Here is a 19498-nt window from a genome sequence, read left to right on the forward strand (position 1 = left end):
TTTTCCTTGAAAGAGAGGTATTGGTTACGTTGAGTCTGAAACGGGAAGAGATAGGTTATTACTGCTGGTCTTCTTTAAGATTAACTCCCATTTAAAGTGGGAACTGCATTGCCTGGATTTGTGTCATGCTACTTAGACGTGATTATGACAAAGATTGGGAGTATGAAGTAGAGGTTGTAAAAGTCCATCTGGCTGATTTTCATTAATGATAACAATAATCATAACATTGATAATAATACTTTGTTAAAAGGTAAAGCAATCAAGGACAAAATGCTAAACTGGATTGGCCATCAGGACAATAGTTATAAAAGTGCTTTATTCCAGGAAATTGTAATGTATGGTCATTCTATTTAATAAGTAAATTGGTCTCTTTTGGCAAACCCTCTGTTCTTTTATTTTTGGTTAAATATTTGTAGTCATTGTATTTCTCTTATTCACATGGAACTTAATCATCATGAATAAAATTATATTTTACAACTTTTGAGACATTCAAGGCTATTCAAAATTGTTGTTATTACTAGCAGTAGCAGCAGTAGTAGCAGTATTTTGAAATATTAATCATTTACAAGATTGTTAGAAATACATATTTTAAAAGATCAGAGAACTCGTTTATATGTTATAATACAGAGCTTAGTTTCATAGTGTAGATAATTTTACAGGTTTATTATTCCTAGACCAAATATAGTGTAATCTAATTAAATATTACTCAACTTCCCTCAATATTTATATTTGTTGTCCTTAGATATTGTTCTTAGTTACATGCTATACACTGCACAATGGCAGAATTAAGACTTTTACCTGATCTTTTTAAAGTGGCAGATTTTTTTTGGCTAGCTGCTCATTTTCAGTTTCAAAAGATATTTTAACTCAAACATCATATTGTCCTTATCATTCATTTAGACTCGTTTACACAAATCCCACGTGGCTGTTTGAAGGGAAAAATTGGGATGAGCTGTTGGATATTATGGTTACTTCCAAATACTTTCTCACTGAAATATTAATTTACTATATCCTAATAAAACCATAATATGCTATGAAATATGAGATTTGGGCCACACGACTTAATACTGTGTGTGCTAACAATAGAAATAGTATAATTTTAACACAGAGAATTTATAAATACATAGCATTTATTTATTTATAGCACAACAATATTCTTGCAATTATCCTTAGAACCAAATGAACATAACCTCTAAAGTAGGAAAAACACCCAATAGCATGTGCAGCACTGTGTCCAGTATGCAGTTGGTGAACCAGGAAAAAATGGCACAGTGATAGTATAAGTGTTGGAAAGTTTGAGGGTGTATATGTTAGTACAGGATATTTCAGATGTGAAGGCATAAGCTTACATACCTGAAGTGTATTTTCCTTAGCTAATCTGGCTGGCTGGGCAGGTATCTGCTTTGTCCTCACACCACCGCGAGTCACGTTCCCAAGGCTGAGCAACTGGTGGAAGCAAATCACCTGTTCTTATTCAGCAGCATTGTTCTTCTTCTGAGATAATCTTCTCCTCTAATAGTCTAGCTGGGAATCGTAGTAGAGATCTCACCTAGATTATTGCAACATCTTCCTAAACAGGCTCATTATTTTCAGTCTCATTTTTAATAGCTACCAGATTGATTTACCTAAAGCACAAATATAGCCATATTATCTGTCTCCTTAAAACTCCTTAGGAGAAACTAGAACCCTAGACGTTGTTGATGGGATTGTAAAATCATGCAGCTGCTTTGCAAAATAGCTTGACAATTTCTTAAGCAGATAAGCATAAATTTACCATATGACCCAATAATTCTATCCCTAAATATCTACCCAAGAGAAATGAAAACATGTCTGTGTAAAGACTTGCATGTGAATTCTTGTGGCAGCATTAGTCATATTAACCAAAAAATAGAAACAATCCAAACGCCCATCAATTGGTGGAAAGATAAGCCAACGATGTTATATCCATACCATGGAATACTATTTTACGATACAAAGAAATATGCTATGGATACATACTGCAGCATGGGTAAATCTAAAAAAACCTGATGCCTGATGAAACAAACCAGATGCAAATGACTACATATTCTATGATTCCATTTATGTGAAATGTCCAGAAATGACAAATGTATAGACATAGAAAGCAGATGAACATTTGCCTGGTTCTTGGAGATAGGAGTCAGTAGTGACTATAAATGGGTATGAGGGATATTTTGAAATGATGGAAATATTCTAAAACTCATATTGTGTTAAGGATTGTACAACTCTGTCAATTTAATGGTAATCATTGAATTGTTCACCTAAGTGAATCTTCAGATGTAAATTAGACCTCAATAAAGCTTATATAATTTGTCTGTGTCCCCACCCAAATATCATCTTGAATTTTAGCTCCCATAATTCCCATATATTGTGGGAGGGACCTGGTGGGAGATAATTGAATCATGGGGGCGGTTTCCCCCATACTGTTCATATGGTAGTGAAAAGGTCTCATGAAATCTGATGGTTTTATAGGGAGTTTCTCCTTTTGCTTGGCTCTCATTCTCTCTTGCCTGCCACCATGTAAGACATGCCTTTCACCTTCCACCATGATTGTGAGGCCCCCTGAAGCCCTGTGGAACTGTGAGTCGATTCAACCTCTTTTTCTTTATAAATTACCCAGTCTTGGATATGTCTTTATCAGTAGTGTGAAAACAGACTAATACAAAAGTTATTTAAGTGCAAGCAAATATCAACAACAGCAAGCTCTTCAGAAGCTCCTGACCACAGGATCCAGCCTGGCTTCCTACATACTGTTCCCGGAGTGCTCCTCACCCTTGCCTTTTGCTTACTGCTCCACATATCTCACTGGTCCCAGCATCACTAAGTAAACTCCCATAGTATTTCTGGTAGTTCCTTGCATGTTCTAACCTCCTTCTCAACTCTATACCTTTGCTCCTTCCCCTATACAATAAATGCCACTCTCCAGTGTGTTCCTGCATGAACTCCTTTACCAAGAAATGCCACTCCCCAATGCCTCCTTTACCAAGCATATTTCTTATTCATCCTATAAGCCTCAGCTCATGCCATATCTCCAAAGGAACTTATCTTGGTGTTTGTGTTGTCCCTAACACCTGACCCCGGAATGAAGCTGATAGGGTTTGTCTGTGTTCCCATACAAATCTCATCTTGAATTCCCAGATGTTGTGGGAGCGACCCAGTGGTAGATAATTGAATCATGGGGGCAGGGCTTTCTCGTGCTGTTTTTATGATAGTGAATAAGTCTCACAAGATCTGATGGCTTTATAAGGCTGAGTTTCCCTGCACAAGCTCTTTTTGCCTGACCCCCTCCATGTAAGATTGTGACTTGCTCCTTCTTGCCTTTCACCTTCTGCCATGATTATGAGGCCTCCCCAGCCATGTGGAACTGTAGGTCCAATCCCTCTTTCTTTTGTAAATTGCCGAATCTCAGGTATGTCTTTATCAGCAGTGTGAACATGGACTAATACAGGGAAGTGGGACACTGCTGAAAAGATACCCAAAAATGTGGAAGTGACTTTGGAACTGGGTAACAGGAAGAGATTGGATGGAACAGTTTGGAGGACTCAGAAGAAGACAGGAAAATGTGGGAAAGTTTGAAACTTCCTAGAGACTTCTTGAATGGCTTTGACCAAAATGCTGATAATGATATGGACAATAAAGTCCAGGCTGAGTTGGTCTCAGATGGAAATGAGGAACTTGTTGGGAACTGGAGCAAAGGTGATTCTTGTTATATTTTAGCAAAGAGACTGGCAGCATTTTGTTGCTGCCCTAGAGATTTGTGGAACTTAGAACTTGCTAGAGATGATTTAGGATATCTGGCAGAAAAAAATTTTAAGCAGCAAAGCATTCAAGAGGTGACTTGGGTGTTGCTAAAAGCATTCAGTTTTATAAAGGAAGCAGAGAATAAAAGTTTGGAAAATTTGCAGCCTGACAATGCGATAGAAAAGAAAATCCTATTTTCTGAGGAGAAATCCAAGCCAGCTGCAGAAATTTGTGTAACAAGTAGCCAAATGTTAATTTCTAAGACAATTAGGAAAATGTCTCCAGGGCATGTCAGAGGTCTTCACAGCAGCCCCTCCCATCACAGGCCAGGAGGTCTAGGAGGAAAAATGGGTTAGTGGGTCGAATCTGGGGTCCCCATGCTGTGTGCAGCCTAGGGACTTGGTGTCTTGCATCCCAGCTGCTCCAGCCATGGCTGAAAGGTGTCAATGTAGAGCTCAGGCCATGGCTGCAGAGGGTGCAAGCCTCAAGCCTTGGCAGCTTTCACCTGATGTTGAGCCTTCTGGTGCACAGAAGTTAAGAATTAGGGTTTGGGAACCTCTGCCTAGATGTCAGAGGCTGTATGGAAATGCCTGGATGTCCAGGCAAAAGTTTGCTGCAGGGGCGGGGCTCTCATGGAGAACCTCCACTAGGACGGTACAGAAGGGGAATGTGGGGTTGGAGCCCCCACACGGAGTCCCTCCTGGGGCACCACCTAGTGGAGCTATGAGAAGAGGGCCACCATCCTCCAGACCCCAGAATGGGAGATCCACTGACAGCTTGCACCGTGCACCAGGAAAAGCCACAGACACTCAATGCCAGCCCATGAAAGCAGCCAGTGGGAAGGGGAGGCTGTATCCTGCACAACCTCAGGAGCAGAGCTGCCCAAGACCATGGGAACCCACCTCTTGCATCAGCATGACCTGGATGCAAGACATGGGATCAAAGGAGATCATTTTGGAGCTTTAAGATTTGACTGTCCTGCTGGATTTCAGATTTGCATGGGGTCTATAGCCCCTTTGTTTTGACCAATTTCTCCCAATTAGAATGGCTGTATTTACCCAATGCTTGTACCACCACTGTGTCTAGGAAGTAACTAACCTGCTTTTGATTTCATAGGCTCATAGGTGGAAGGAACTTGCCTTATCTCGAATGAGACTTTGGACTGTGGACTTTTGAGTTAATGCTGAAATGAGTTAAGACTTAGGGGGACCATTGAGAAGCCATGATTGGTTTTTAAATGTGAGGACATAAGATTTGGGAGGGGCCAGGGCAGAATGATATGGTTTGGCTGTGTCCCTACCCAAATCTCATCTTGAATTCCCACATGCTGTGGGAGGGATCTGTTGGCAGGTAATTGAATCATAGGGGCAGGACTTTCCTGTGCTATTCTCGTGATAGTGAATAAGTCTCCCAAGATCTGATGGCTTTATAAGGTGGAGGTTCCCTGCACAAGCTCTTTTTGCCTGCCACCATTCATGTTAAGATGTGACTTGCTTCTCCTTGCCTTTTACCTTCTGCCATGATTGTGAGGCCTCCTCAGCCACGTGGCACTGTGAGTCCAATAAACCTCTTTCTTTTGTAAATTGCCCAGTCTCGGATATGTCTTTATCAGCAGTGTGAAAATGGACTAATACAGATGCTGTCTCCCTAATGCCTACGTAATACCTCCAAATAGAGCAACACACATTTTTACAACTGTTTATTTGTGAGTCTGCCTTTTTCTCTGGACTCTGAGTTTGTAATTATTAATTTTGGTATCCTTTGGACCTAGCACAGTGCTTGGCACAGAATATGTGCTCAAAATATTTGTGGAATAATGAATTAACGTATGTATGGCAGCTAGAGGTTCAGAATCAGTATTTATGGGGCATTCTCATCTTACCTGACATGAACTACTTATTTAATGTTATTTTTGGCAGCTGAATTCCAGGAAATATGACATAATGACATACACATGAGATTATAGATTAAAATATTTTATGTATAAGCTCACATAAGTTCACGTTTTCCAGAACATGAAATGGCAATCTTTTGACCAAATTTATCATTTGCGCATAGGATGGATAATGTGTGTGCATGTTGTGACTGGTGGCTCCTCGCAGTGATGATAGATCATGTCATCTAACAGGTTGTCGTTTCTTGACATGATTTACAGTTCACAGCAGAGACCACAAAGGAAGATGGACAGCCACTTGGGGACCACCTGTTACAGGTGAGGAATGCAATATTATTTTCAGCTGTTAGGAAATCAACTCACCAGGAGGATTTGGAAGCTAGTCAACAGGCAGTAGGTAAACAAACATTCCAGGCAAACTAAACACCAACAAATGACAGATCTCCGACATGGGAGTTCAGATAAAGATAGAAGCTTCACACTGTTTCATTTAGTTTTACTAGAACTGTGTAGGGGATTGTGATATCACTAAATTCTGCTGTACATTACAATGAAGCCTCAAAAATGAACGTTATCTCCTAAGGCAGAAATACCAAGCAGATATCATTCTATACAGTATAAGTGATTTGTTTGTTTCAAGGCTCTAAGGATTATGATTGAAAACAAAATGCCTAGCAAATGTTCTAAATACAAACTGTGAACAGAAACATGTTATTTATAACCATACAAGAAAATATGAGAAGAAAATGGTAGAAGGAACAATGTGTAGCCTTATGAATCTTTGGTGTGAACTCACAGAATGTTGAGTGGGATTTCATGTACCCTTGTAGGGGTACGTGTCTCAGGTTGGTGGAGAAGACAGTAATGTCTTCCTAAAAGTGTATGGAACTTCTTAAAAATGCAGAGAGAGAGAGTCTGTATACACAAGAAATTGGAACTTCTATGGGTTGCAGCATGGAATTTTAATTATTCTTTCTCTGGCTTTAATTTTAAAATGTATTAAAGAGTACAGGAACCAATTAAAGATGGCAGAGTAAAGACATTTCTGCCCTGTTCTTTGAAACCAACTGAAAACCAAAACAGAGAACAAAGAAGCAGAAATGAAAACCTGGAGGGCTGTAAAAGTGTTATGAAATTTAAATCTAGTTAAAATGAGGAAAGCAGCAGGAGGTGTGTGCCTCCATGTTCACAGAAAGCATACAGAATTATCCAAAGGTAAGTTACACTTTCTGAAATGTCATCAGTGGCCTCTTTGGAACAGCAAGCACTCAGCTGCTGTGTCAGAGTCTGGGGCATCACTAATCCTGCTGGGCAGAAAAGAATGTCAGAGAAGGTGGAGGTAGTAAAGTGCGTACACACCTCTCTTTGCAAAACAAACAAACAAACAGAAAAAGCAGAAAACAAAACAAAACAATACATCAATCCTCCTAGCTGGGTGGGAGGGAAAACATTAGCAAGCAATCTTTCAGTTGATTATTTGATATACAAAAGTAATATAAACTCCAAGTTACTGCATAAAATCTGGTGGCAAACATGACTGCATAATATGAAAAGTTTATCCCAGAGAAAAATCAAATTCTAGGACAGCCTTTTGTTAGGAAACATTTCAAGACACAAATTTGAATGCGAGCTACCTGAATATCCAACTCACTCCACTGACGTGCTGTCTCACATTGGCCTCTAATGCATAGTTGGCCTGGGGAAACACAATAAAAATAACAAAGACAAACAGAAAGAAAGGACGTCAGAAATGCACATACAATTCTGCAAAAGAACAAATAGAAAAAAAGTAAGAACACATCAAAAATATTTTGTCATAAAAGACATGAAAATTCCCTTCTCTGAGAATTCAAAGAAATTTTTTAAAAGTCTTCTGATACATATATATGTATATATATACACATATATATGTATATTTGCATATATGTATATATATACATATATATTTAAAGTAACTACCAGAAAATCTGAAGAAGAGAATATGCTTTCCAAATTATAAAAGTAAAACATACAAATACAAGAAATATAGACAATATAGCAAAAATAAATAGCATTAAATACAGAAAGTAGAACTTGAAATAAAATGCCACAGCTAATTGCCATATTGGCAAATATCAATGAGATAAAATTGCTCATTAAAAGACCATCAATTTGGACCACAAAATGACACAGGTGCTATTATGATATTCATCTAAAATCAATAAAAGCAGGAAGCAAAATATAGGTAAACAAATTAAAACTAAAAGCAAGCAAGAGTAATTTTATTAAAATTATACAAGGTCCACTTTAGGGAAAACTGCATGAAACTACCAAATGAAAGACAATGAAAAGGTTTAAATCTACAATTAAAGTTTGGTATGAACCTTAAGCTAAATAGCATAGTACCAAAATTCGAAATGCCAAATTTTTTACAAATGCAAGACAATTACACTGAGTGGAAAAAGCCAATCTCAAAATATTGCATACTCCATGATTCCATTCATATAGCATTTCTGAAGTGACCAAGTTATAGAGATGGAGAACAGATGTGTGCTTGTCAGGGCTTAAGGGAGGGACTGCAAATAGAAAAGGGTAGCAAGGGAATCCTTGTGATGAAACACAAGTCTGTATCTTGACCACAGTAGTGCACACAGGAAATTGCACTGTGACAAAATTGTGTAGAACTAACACACACACACACACACACACACACACACACAAGTGAATGTAAACCTGACATCTGAATAAGGTAGATGAATTGTGTCAGTGTCAACTTCCTACTTGTGACATTGTCCTGTAGTTATGCAAAACGTTACCAGTGAGGGAAAATGGTGAAAGGTATATGGAATCTCTCTGTATTATTTCTTAAAACTGCAAATAAATCTATAATAATCTCAAAATTAAAAAAAGATCAAAATTTCAAAATGCTTTAAAACAACCATAAATAAATTTGAATGGAAAATAACAAACTGGAAAAACCTGCCAAGATATATGAAAATTGGCTCATTGCTTCTAACTTATTAATTTTTTAAAATAGGCCAAGATTATAGACAGATAATTCATAGTAAGAGAAACTCAAAAGACTTTTAAATGTGTACAAACATACTCATATTTGCTCATAATAAGACCATTATGGTTTGCAATTTAAACTACAATGAGATTTGTAGTTTGTAATTCAAACAGCAATGAGATAGCTTCTTAGTTATTGTACTTGCAAAGATCAAATGGTTTGATAATAAATGGCATTGGCAGGAAGTTTGAGGACAAAAGTAATTTTGTGCACTGTTGGTGGGAATATAAGTGAATGTTTCACTTTGAAGGCTATTTGGCACTATGTATCAAAATTAAAAATTCACTTGCTGGGTGACAGAAATTTCACTTCTCAAGATTTGTGTTAACAGGTATATTAGCCCATATATAAAGCACAGTATGAATAAGCATTACATGAATAAGAAAGGACTGGAAATGGCATAATTGTTCATTAAAGGCCAGTAATTCAATAAATTATGGCACAACCATGCAATAAAATATGCCATTAGGAGAAATGAAGTAGCTCTCTCTATGTTCTGAAAGGGGGTAATCTCCAAATTGCTGTGTTAAGAGAAAATCACAAAGTCGTGAATAGTGTAATAAGGTATACTCCAATGTGTAGCATTAAAATATACATATATATATATGCACAAACAGACACACACTTGCACCATACACATGTTTCTGGAGAGTTTACAAGGTATTCAATAGTGACAGCAGAGATCTCTGTTTGGAGAGCTGCATTCATTCTCTTTAGAGCCCTTTGTCCTGCTTGATATAGTTAATGCATATGTTTGTCTTCATTACTGATGTGTCTTACCAGAGCCTAAAATCTGCTTAGTACATTGCAGTCGTTAAATAAACATTTGCTGAGTTGCACTGAACAATATTTCTATGCTGTTCACCTTCAAGGAGTAGCGCTCAGTATTGCACCCACTAATTTGTCTGTAGAAAACTTCATGCTTTTTATAAATCTTTTCGAATACATTATTTTATTTGATCCTCAAATGTTTTTCAAGTTATACAAAGTATGTGTACTTTCTATATATGTGCACATTTCAGTTATTCCTTGCAACTGAGTTGTTCGTACCTGTATGATTGCATCCCTCGTATAAACTGTGTGTTCACATTTTGTTGATTGTCCCCCTTTGCTTTTCAGTTCTCCTTTTACTCTTCTGATGAGTTCTTCCCTTGACTTTTAACACGTTAATCACCTACCATATTTTTTTATTACTACATGCATGATTTATTATTTTTCTTCCTGCTTTCTTTTTTATCAACAAAATGCTAATATTAAAAAAAAGCAACGCAAGCTAGTTCTCTTTGTGTTCTCCCAGCATTCCTTTGAAATCTATTTAGAAAGTAAGCATTACAATTTTCCCTCCTCACCCTCACCCCCACCCACCTATCTATAGAGCAACAGTTTTTTTTCCCCAGCCCAAGAATTATTGGCTCAGGTCAGCAGTTTGTCATAAAATATTCTACCTGACATTCATGCTTTGTCCTAGCTCTTCTATTTCCTGTAGACTCTTAAAGATCTTTTTTAATATCCTTATTCTCAAATCCATCAATTTCCGTGTTATAAGGAGAGAAGGCCTTTGCAATTACTCTATGTAATACTTTCCTGACTTCATTTTTTAAGGATCTCATTCTGTATTCTTCATTTAATGTATTCTTTTGAAAAGTCAGCTGTTTCAGCTAGACCCGTTTCATAGTATTATTTACACTTCTGTTTCTATTTTCTGAACCTTTTACCTTCCTCTTAATTTTTAAAAAAACTCAAGTAGTCCACTAAAAATAGGATCACACTGTGTCCATTTCCACAGCAATTCATTTTTTTTTCTGCTTTTGATCACTTGTTTATGGTGCATTAACAACTTTGTCCCTTTACTAATTTCTTACCTTTGAAATAGTTCCACTTTAAAAAAAACAACTTCTCAATCATTTGCAGTTTCTTTTTAAGCATGACATGAATCTGCCTGTCCATTTTTATCTCTTGGGCTCAATGTCTCAGTCTTCCTGACCACTGTAGGATGTTTCTAGAAATTTCTTAATCTTTCTTCTTTCTTCTATTTTGTTCTTTGGATTTCCAAGAGTTTGCTTACAGTTTTCTCATTGTATCTTTTCTCTATCTTTTTAGTGATCATGTCTGCTGATGAGATGCCCACATTCTTTACTCTGAGCTACAATTGTTAGAATAGTCCTGGCTGGTTTATTAGCCAGGATACTGCATCACAAACAACCTTGAAATGCAATAGTGTACAACAACACGCATTGATTTTTCTTGGCCATGTGTCTGCAGGTCAGAGGGGACACTTTTCTAGCATGAGTATTGGCTACCCTTGAACCCAGCTCTTGGGATTGGCTAAGGGTCTGCACCACATCTCCCCATTCTCCTTGAATTAACAGTTATGGGGCATGTTCTCATGGTAGGCACAGAAGTCCCATATGGGCATGTTTAAAGCCTGTGCTCCTGTCCCCTCTAACTTTCCATTGGTCAAAGCAAGTCACGGGTATACTCGATTTTCTCTGCTCTACTGCATAGGAAGGAGTGAAGAATTGAGAATAAATATGCAATCTGCCCCAGCTTCTATAGTGGGCTTCTTTGGATACCTTATGTCTATGTACCCTCTGCTTCTTCCTCCAGCAGAAAAACCCTGATTTCTCCCCTACAGTCTTTGCCTCCTGCTCCAAGTTCATTCTCACTGGATGATGTACAGTCTCCTTCATCAGGCCTCAATTTGGCTCCTCGAGGTTCAGTTACCTATAGATACTTTTATTAACCTTAAGGCATGAATAACCTCTCTGATTTTACAGCAGCCAACTCTTGCTGAGAAGAAATGGTGAGGACTCACTGCCCTAGTTGTGAAGTGAGTTCTTTACTTGGTCCATCTGGCAGTCCCAGGTTCTGCTCTTCAGTAAAAATTCTCTTGTTCATTTTCTTTCATGGCCCGTGGATTTGCTCTTCAGGAGGGTCTTCCTTTTCTGTTTTCCTCTGTGGCCACATCTGAAATGGACATTCAGGAGAATATCTTCACTAAGGACTGCACATATGTAGCAAGCCACTTCTTTTTAGTATGGGCTCATGACCCACTGGATTAGTTTTGAACAATAAGATACCCTAAAAAGTATGATAGACTTTCAGCATAGTTGTTTTTTGGTCATCTCCAAGTGTGAATAAACACAGCCAAAGACCTTGGGTAAATGGAATTATTAAGCTTGAAGACCCTGGTCTTTTATTTACAGACCTCTGTGCTCTGCACATCTAAATAATTTTCAGCTTGCTGTCTGCCGCATTGAGAACATATGAAGTAATGCATTATCTTTGCCAGCAGGCTTACAACTTTTGTATGGTGTGGCAAAAGTCATATTTATCGCTAAGGCTAGAATTTTCAGACACTTCTTTTAACTGTTTCAATTTGGGGTATAGGCCGTTGGCTTTTTCAACCATGAAAGTTTTCAAATTACCAGACTCTCAGTCAACTGAGATTGTGGGTTATAGGCAAAGAGTACCTTCCTTAGCAAAGGTGCATGTCTTTCCATTTCAACTCTGAGGCTGGCCAGGTAGTTAGTTCCACCTTGAATTTGTCATGCTAGGATTTTTCTGACAACCAATACCAATATTTTACCATTTCTCCTAATACTATTTGTAGCCTTTGGCAGCATGTGGTTGGCTTCCAATGTGTAGCAGGTGATGATTTGACTAAGTATTTTGTAGATTTATTATAAAGATCATGAGATTTTTGGCTTTCATTATCTGAGTCATTACTGTGCACCTATGCAGCTCTGCTTCCATTACATATTTAGCGCCACATTTTAGTTTCTGATACTTGAAGAACCTTACTTCCAAGAACTAAATGAGTTGGAATAAGCTTTAAATGTGTATAACCAGGGAAGGAAATAATAATGAAAATGAGAGTGGCTTAATCAAGACGGAAGTTTACTTTTTTTTTTTTTTTTCAGTTAAAAGAGAAGTTTGAAGATAAATCATTCTGGTGGCACCAGGATGTTATCAGTGATACAGTCTATTTCTTCCTATATTCCATTTTTAGCATGGAGCTTCCTTCTTTGAGTTTATCTATAGGCTAAATTGATTGCTATAGCTCCAGCCATCCCTTCTGTTGTAGCAGGAAGAGGTGGGGAAGGATAAACGATTATCCTTTCTCCTTGACTCATTGGCTCACTTTAAGCAGCCTTTCCGGAAAGACTGTCACAAAATACTAAGCTTACATCTCACTGGGCAGGACTTAAGACCTACAAGCTCATTTCGCTACAAGGGATGACGGAGAGTGTAGTATTTTATTTGTTAACCAAATGTGATTGAGACTTGGTTAATAAAGAAGAAGGAGATTGTAGGTATTGCGATTCCACAATTAATAGTCTCTACTAGAGAAGTAAATGTATTCTTTGCACTGAGACTTTTATTTTCATTTTTAAAAACATGTTCAATTAAGCTTTGACATCTTGAAAGGACAGAAAACATTCCTTCTTCTTTATCATCCTCATATCATAATTTAAGTCATCTCCATTATAACAGCAATTTTCTTATTCTCCATACACATCTGCCACATTTTCAACCTGCATGAAAATTAATTTGTCATTACTCGTCTTATTTTAAAAGGCAGAATCTTTTCTCATATAGCACAACAATAATTCTTTCACATAGATCTTGCCAAGCTGACTAGTCCATTTCCTTTTAAATACATTGCAGACTGCTACTCTGTTTATCTAAATAGATTGTTTTAAAACAATTTTAAATGAACTTAGAGATAACCTAATTTAATCCTCTCATTTTGCAGATAAAGATGCTTTGGTCTGGAAAGAGTATATTAAGCCACTCCTGTCATGCAGCAAGGAATTAATAAACAGTTTTCATGCCTATATTTTGGATTTGTTTGTGACTAAATGTGTCCACATATTATTTTTTGTGCCCGACCCCCACCTTCTGCCCAGCACACATCAAATTCCTTTATACTTCTTTAGTTATGTAGTTAAAGTCTTCAAACTATTTTTATTATATGCAGAAGACAAGTCATGACCCAAAATAATATTTCCTTTTCAAATTCCTCTTACAGATGAAAATGGAGCATAGTATATTCATAAACCTGATATTTCCTCTCACTGAGGAAATCACACATACGATCATACATCTTCCACCTCAAATCTCATATATCTTTGAACATTTACATTTGTGTGATTGGCAACCCTTCTCTCTTTATTATTTTTCTTCCTTTTTAGCCAGTGTAAAGAGCCCTGAACCATGTTCCCACCTATGCAAAAGTAAATTGCGTTCTTACTTCTTCTTCTAAATGAATCTCATCTTCCCTCTCCCCATTCATTCTGTTTAGTTCACTTAGCGCTCACAGAGTACCTTTGACATGCAAGTATCTATGACTTAAAGTGGAAGCAGGCAACACAAATAACATGAAAACATACACTTGGCTTGATTCTGGGAAGCTGCCTTTCAACTCTCAGATCTCTTTTCCTAGTGTGATTTTCTTCCTACTGCTTCTCTTTATCACCAGGATACAGCAAGTAGTAAGCAGTCATAAAATGTTTTGTGCATTGTGTTTTGAACTTTAGACTTCTCATTGCTTTTTTCTCTATCCTTCAGCATCTAATTTGCAGCAGATAAAGAACTTGTGATTATTTAGTTGGGAGAAGGGAAGTTTGGGTTTGGTGTGCATCTCAGGGTGAATGCAGGTACACTCACACTTATGGATTATGCCTGTGATACTGTTGCTACTGCAATTTTGCTTTCTTTCTTCATTAAATTTCACATAACCTTACTCATTCTATATTTTCATCTTTTCTCTGATCTCTTGGAGGGTATACTTGACCTTGTACCTCTGGGTTCACTTTCTCTTTTCCCTTTCCAAGTCCATCTCACTTGCCTTTCCCCCAGGTAGCAGCATTGATTTTTTTTTCAAACTGCACTATTGCTTTCCACAACAGAGGATATTCATGAATGTTGAGCATAATATGATGGTCAGCATTCAGTAAATGGAAATTGTTCTGATTTTTGGTACGTGATCTTTACCGTAGTTCTGCATGGGTATGGCTGACCAAGGTGGGGAAAGAATGTCAGAGTGTGAAGACCAGTTCTCCAAAATAATGTAGCTGGACAAAAATAAAGAAAGAAGGTTAAAGAATAAACAATATCTCTAAGCAATACAGGATTATGTAACATGGCCAAATCTATGACTTATTGGCACTTCTGAAAGAGAAGGAGAGAAAGCAAGTAACTTGGAAACATATTTCAGGATATGGTCCATAAGAATTTCCCCAACCTCACTAGAGAGGCCAACATTCAAATTCAAGAAATGCAAAGAACCCCTTCAAGGTACTACAGAAGATGACCATCTCCAAGACACATAGTAAACAGATTCCCAAAGTCAGCTAGGGAGAAGGGGAAAGACACCTTCCAAGGGAACCCCATCAGGCTAACCATGGACCTTTCAGCAAAAGCCCTACAAACCAGAAGACATTGAAGGCCTTGATTCAGCATTCTTAAAGAAGAGAAACTCCTACCCAGAATTTCATATCCAGCTAAACTAAGCTTCATAAGTGAAGGAGAAATAAGGTCCTTTTCAGACAAGCAAATGCTAAGGGAATTCATTACCACCAGAACTGCCTTATGAGAGGTCCTGAACAGAGAGCTAAATATGGAAAGGAAAGACCATTACCAGCCACTTTGAAAACGCACTTAAGTACATAGACCATTAACACTGTAAAGCAACCACACAATTAAGTCTGCATAATAACCAACTAACAACGTGATGAAGGAATGAAATCTACACATATCAATATTAACCTTGAATATAAATGGGCTAAATGCCCTAATCAAAAGGCAGAGTGGTGAGTTAGATAAAGAAGCAAGACCCAATGGTATGCTATCTTCAAGAGACCCCATCTCATATGCAATGACACCCATAGGCTCAAAGTAAAGGGATGAAGAAAAATCTACCAAGCAAATGGAAAACAGAAGAAAGCAAGGATTAGTATACTAATTTCAGACAAAACAGACTTTAAGCCAAACAGACTTTAAGCCAACAAAGATATTTTAAAAATCAAAGGGTATTACATAATGGTAAAGGGTTTGATTTGCAAGAAGACCTAACTATCCTAAATATATATGCATCTGGCATAGGAGCACCCAGATTCCTAAAGAAAGTTCTTAGAGACCTACAAAGAGACTTAGATAACTATATAATATAGTAGAAGATTTAAACACTGCACTTACAGCATTAGACATATTATCAAGGCAGAAAACTTACAAGGATATTTATGACCTGAACACAACACTTGACCAAATGGACTTAAAAAACATCTACAAAACTAAAATTGGACTTAAAAATGGACTTAAAATGGACTTAAAAACATCTACAAAACTCTAAAATTGACCCCACAGTTGGCCATAAAACAATCCTTAGCAAATTCAAAAAAATTATACTCACCACACACTCAGATCACAACACAATAAAAATAGAAATCAACATTGAGAAAATTGCTCAAAACTATGGAATTACATGCAAATTAAACAACTTGCTCTTGAATGACTTTTGGGTTAGCAATGAAATTAAGGCAGAAATGAAAAAAATTCTTTGAAACTCACGAGAACAAAGAAACAACATAACAAAATCTCTAGGACACAGTTAAGAAAGTGTTAAGACAGAAGTTTATAGTGCTAACTGCCCACGTTAAAAGTTAGAAAAATCTCAAATCTACAACCTAACATCATACCTAGTGGAACTAGAGAAAGAAGAGCAAACCAACCCCAAAGCGAGTAGAAGATAAGATATAACCAAAATCAAAGGACAACTAAAAAAAAAAAAAAAAAAAACCTCAAAAAACAAGATGTGAAAAAACATACAAAAGATCAATGAATTCAGGAGTTGGTTGTTGGACGGAATAAATAAGACTGATAGATCATTAGTTAAACTAATATGAAGAAAAAAGATCCAAATAAACACAGTCAAAAATGATAAAAGATATATTGTAACCAAACCCACAGAGATACAAAAAAAAAGTCAGAGACTACTATGGACACCTATGCACACAAGCTAGAAAATCTAGAACAAATGGATAAATTCTTGGAAACATATGACCTCCATTGAACTGGGAAGAAATTGAATCCCTAAAGAGATCAATAATCAGTTCTGAAATTGAATCAGTAATAAAAAGCATACCAACTAGAAAAAGTCCAGAACCAGACAAATTCACAGCTGAATTCTCCCAATGTATAAAGAAGAGGTGGTGTCATTCTTACTGAAACTATTCCAAAAATTCAGGAGGAGGCACTCCTTCCTAACTCATTCTATGAGGCCAGCATCATCCTGTTTCCAAAACCTGGCACAGACACAATTAAAAAAGAAAACTTCAGGCCAGTATCTTTGATGAACATAGATGCAAAAATCCTCAATAAAAACTAGCAAACCAAATCCAGCAACACATCAAAAAACTAATCCATCACAATAAAGTAGGCTTTATACTGGGATGCAAGGTTGGTTCATCATACACAAAACAATAGATGTGATTCATCACATAAAGAGAACAAAAAGCAAAAACCACATGATCATCTCCATAGATGCAGAAAAGGCTTTCAATAAAATCCAACATCCCTTCGTGTAAAAAACCCTCAACAAACTAGGCATTGAAGGAATATACCCCAAAATAGTAAGTGTCATCTATGATAAACCAGTGGCCAACATCATACTGAATGGAAAAGGCTGGAAGCTTTCCCCTTGAAAACTAGCACAAGACAAAACTCGCACCACTCCTATCCAACATAGAATTGGAAGTCCTAGTCAGAGAAACCAGGTAAGAAGAAGAGATAAAAGTCATTTAAATAGGAAGAGAGGAAGTCAAACTATCTCTGTCTGCAGGTTATATGATTCTATACCTAGAAAACCCCATAGTCTCTATCCAAAAGTTCCGTGATCTGATAAACAACTTCAGCAAAGTTTCAGGAAACAAATCAATGTACAACAATTGCCAGCATTCCTATACACCAACAACATCCAAGCTGACAACCAAATCAAAGATGCAATCTTATTCACAATAGCCACCAAAAGAATAAAATGTCTAAAAATACAGCTAACCAGGAAGGTGAAAGAGTTCTACAATGAGAATTACAAAACACCGCTCAAAGAAATCAGAGATGCCACAACAAATGGAAAAACTTTCCATGCTAGTGGCTAAGAAGAATCAATATGGTTAAAATGGCCATACTGCCCAAAGCAAATTACAGATTCAATGCTATTCTTATCAAAATACCAATGACATTCTTCACAGAATTAGAAAAAACTATTTTAAAATTCACATGGAAGCAAAAAAGAGCCCAAGTAGCCAAGGTAATCCTAAGCAAAAAGAACAAAGCTGGAGGCATCAAGTTACCCATCTTCAAATCATACTACACAGCTACAGTAACCAAAACCACATGGTACTGGTACAACAACAGGCATATAGACTAACAGAACAGAATAGAGTGCCCAGAAATAATGCCACACACCTACAACCATCTGATTTTCCTCAAAGCTGACAAAAGCAAGCAATGGGGAAAGGACTTCCTCGTTAATAAATGGCGCTGTGATGACTGGCTAGCAATATGCAGCAGATTAAAACGGAATCCCTTCCTTATACCATATACAAAAGTCAACTCATCATAGATTAAAGACTTAAATGTCAAACTTAAAACTATAAAAACTCTGGAAGATAACCTAGGAAGTGCCATTCTGGACATAGGCCCTGGCAAAGACTTCATGACGAAGACACCAAAAGCAATGGTAACAAAAACAAAAATTGACACATAGGACCTAATTTAACTAACCAGTTTCTGCACAGCAAAAGAAACTATCAAGAGAGTAAACAGATAACCTATAGAACAGAAGAAGATATTTTGCAAACTGTGCATCTGACAAAGATCTAATATCCAGAATCTGTAAGGAACTTAAATTAACAAGCAATAAATAACCCCATTAAAAAGTTGGCTAAGGACACGAACAGCCTCTTTTTAAAAGACGTATCTGCAGCCAACAAGCATATGAAAAAATGTTCAGCATCAATAATCATTAGAGAAATGCAAATCAAAGCCACAATGAGATATCATCTCACACCAGTCAGAATGGCTATTATTAAAAAGTTAACAAATAACAGATGCTGGTGAGGTAGTGAAGAAAAGGGAATGTTTATGTACTACTGATGAGAATGTAAATTAGTTCAGCCATTGTGGAAAACAGTTTGGTGATTTCTTATGGAATTCAAAACAGAATTACCATTTGACCCAGCAATGCCATTACTGGATATATACACAAAAGAATATAAATCTTTCTAAACCTGAAGACACATGGCATGCATATGTTCATCGCAGCACTATTCAAATAGCAAAGACATAAACTCTACCTAATTGACCATTGGTGGTAGACTTGATAAAGAAAATGTGGTACATATCCACTATAGAATGCTATGTAGCCATAAAAAATGAGATCATGTTATTTGCAGCAACATGGATGGAGCTGGAGGTCATTATCCTAAGCAAAGTAACACAAGAACAGAAAAACAAATACTACATGTTTTCACTTATAAGTGGGAGCTAAACACGAGTACATGTGAATCCAAAGGAGGGAACAACAGCTACTGGGGCCTACTGAGGGTGGAAGGTGGGAGAAAATTAAAGATAAAAAAACCTGCCCATCGGCTGGGTGCGGTGGCTCACGCCTGTAATCCCAGCACTTCGGGAGGCCGAGGCAGGCAGATCACGAGGTCAAAAGATTGAGATCATCCTTGCCAACATGGTGAAACCCCATCTCAACTAAAAATACAAAAATTAGCTGGTCA

This window comes from Hylobates moloch, unplaced genomic scaffold (assembly GCF_009828535.3).
Source record: "Hylobates moloch isolate HMO894 unplaced genomic scaffold, HMol_V3 SCAFFOLD_5, whole genome shotgun sequence".
NCBI classification, from domain to species: domain Eukaryota; kingdom Metazoa; phylum Chordata; class Mammalia; order Primates; family Hylobatidae; genus Hylobates; species Hylobates moloch.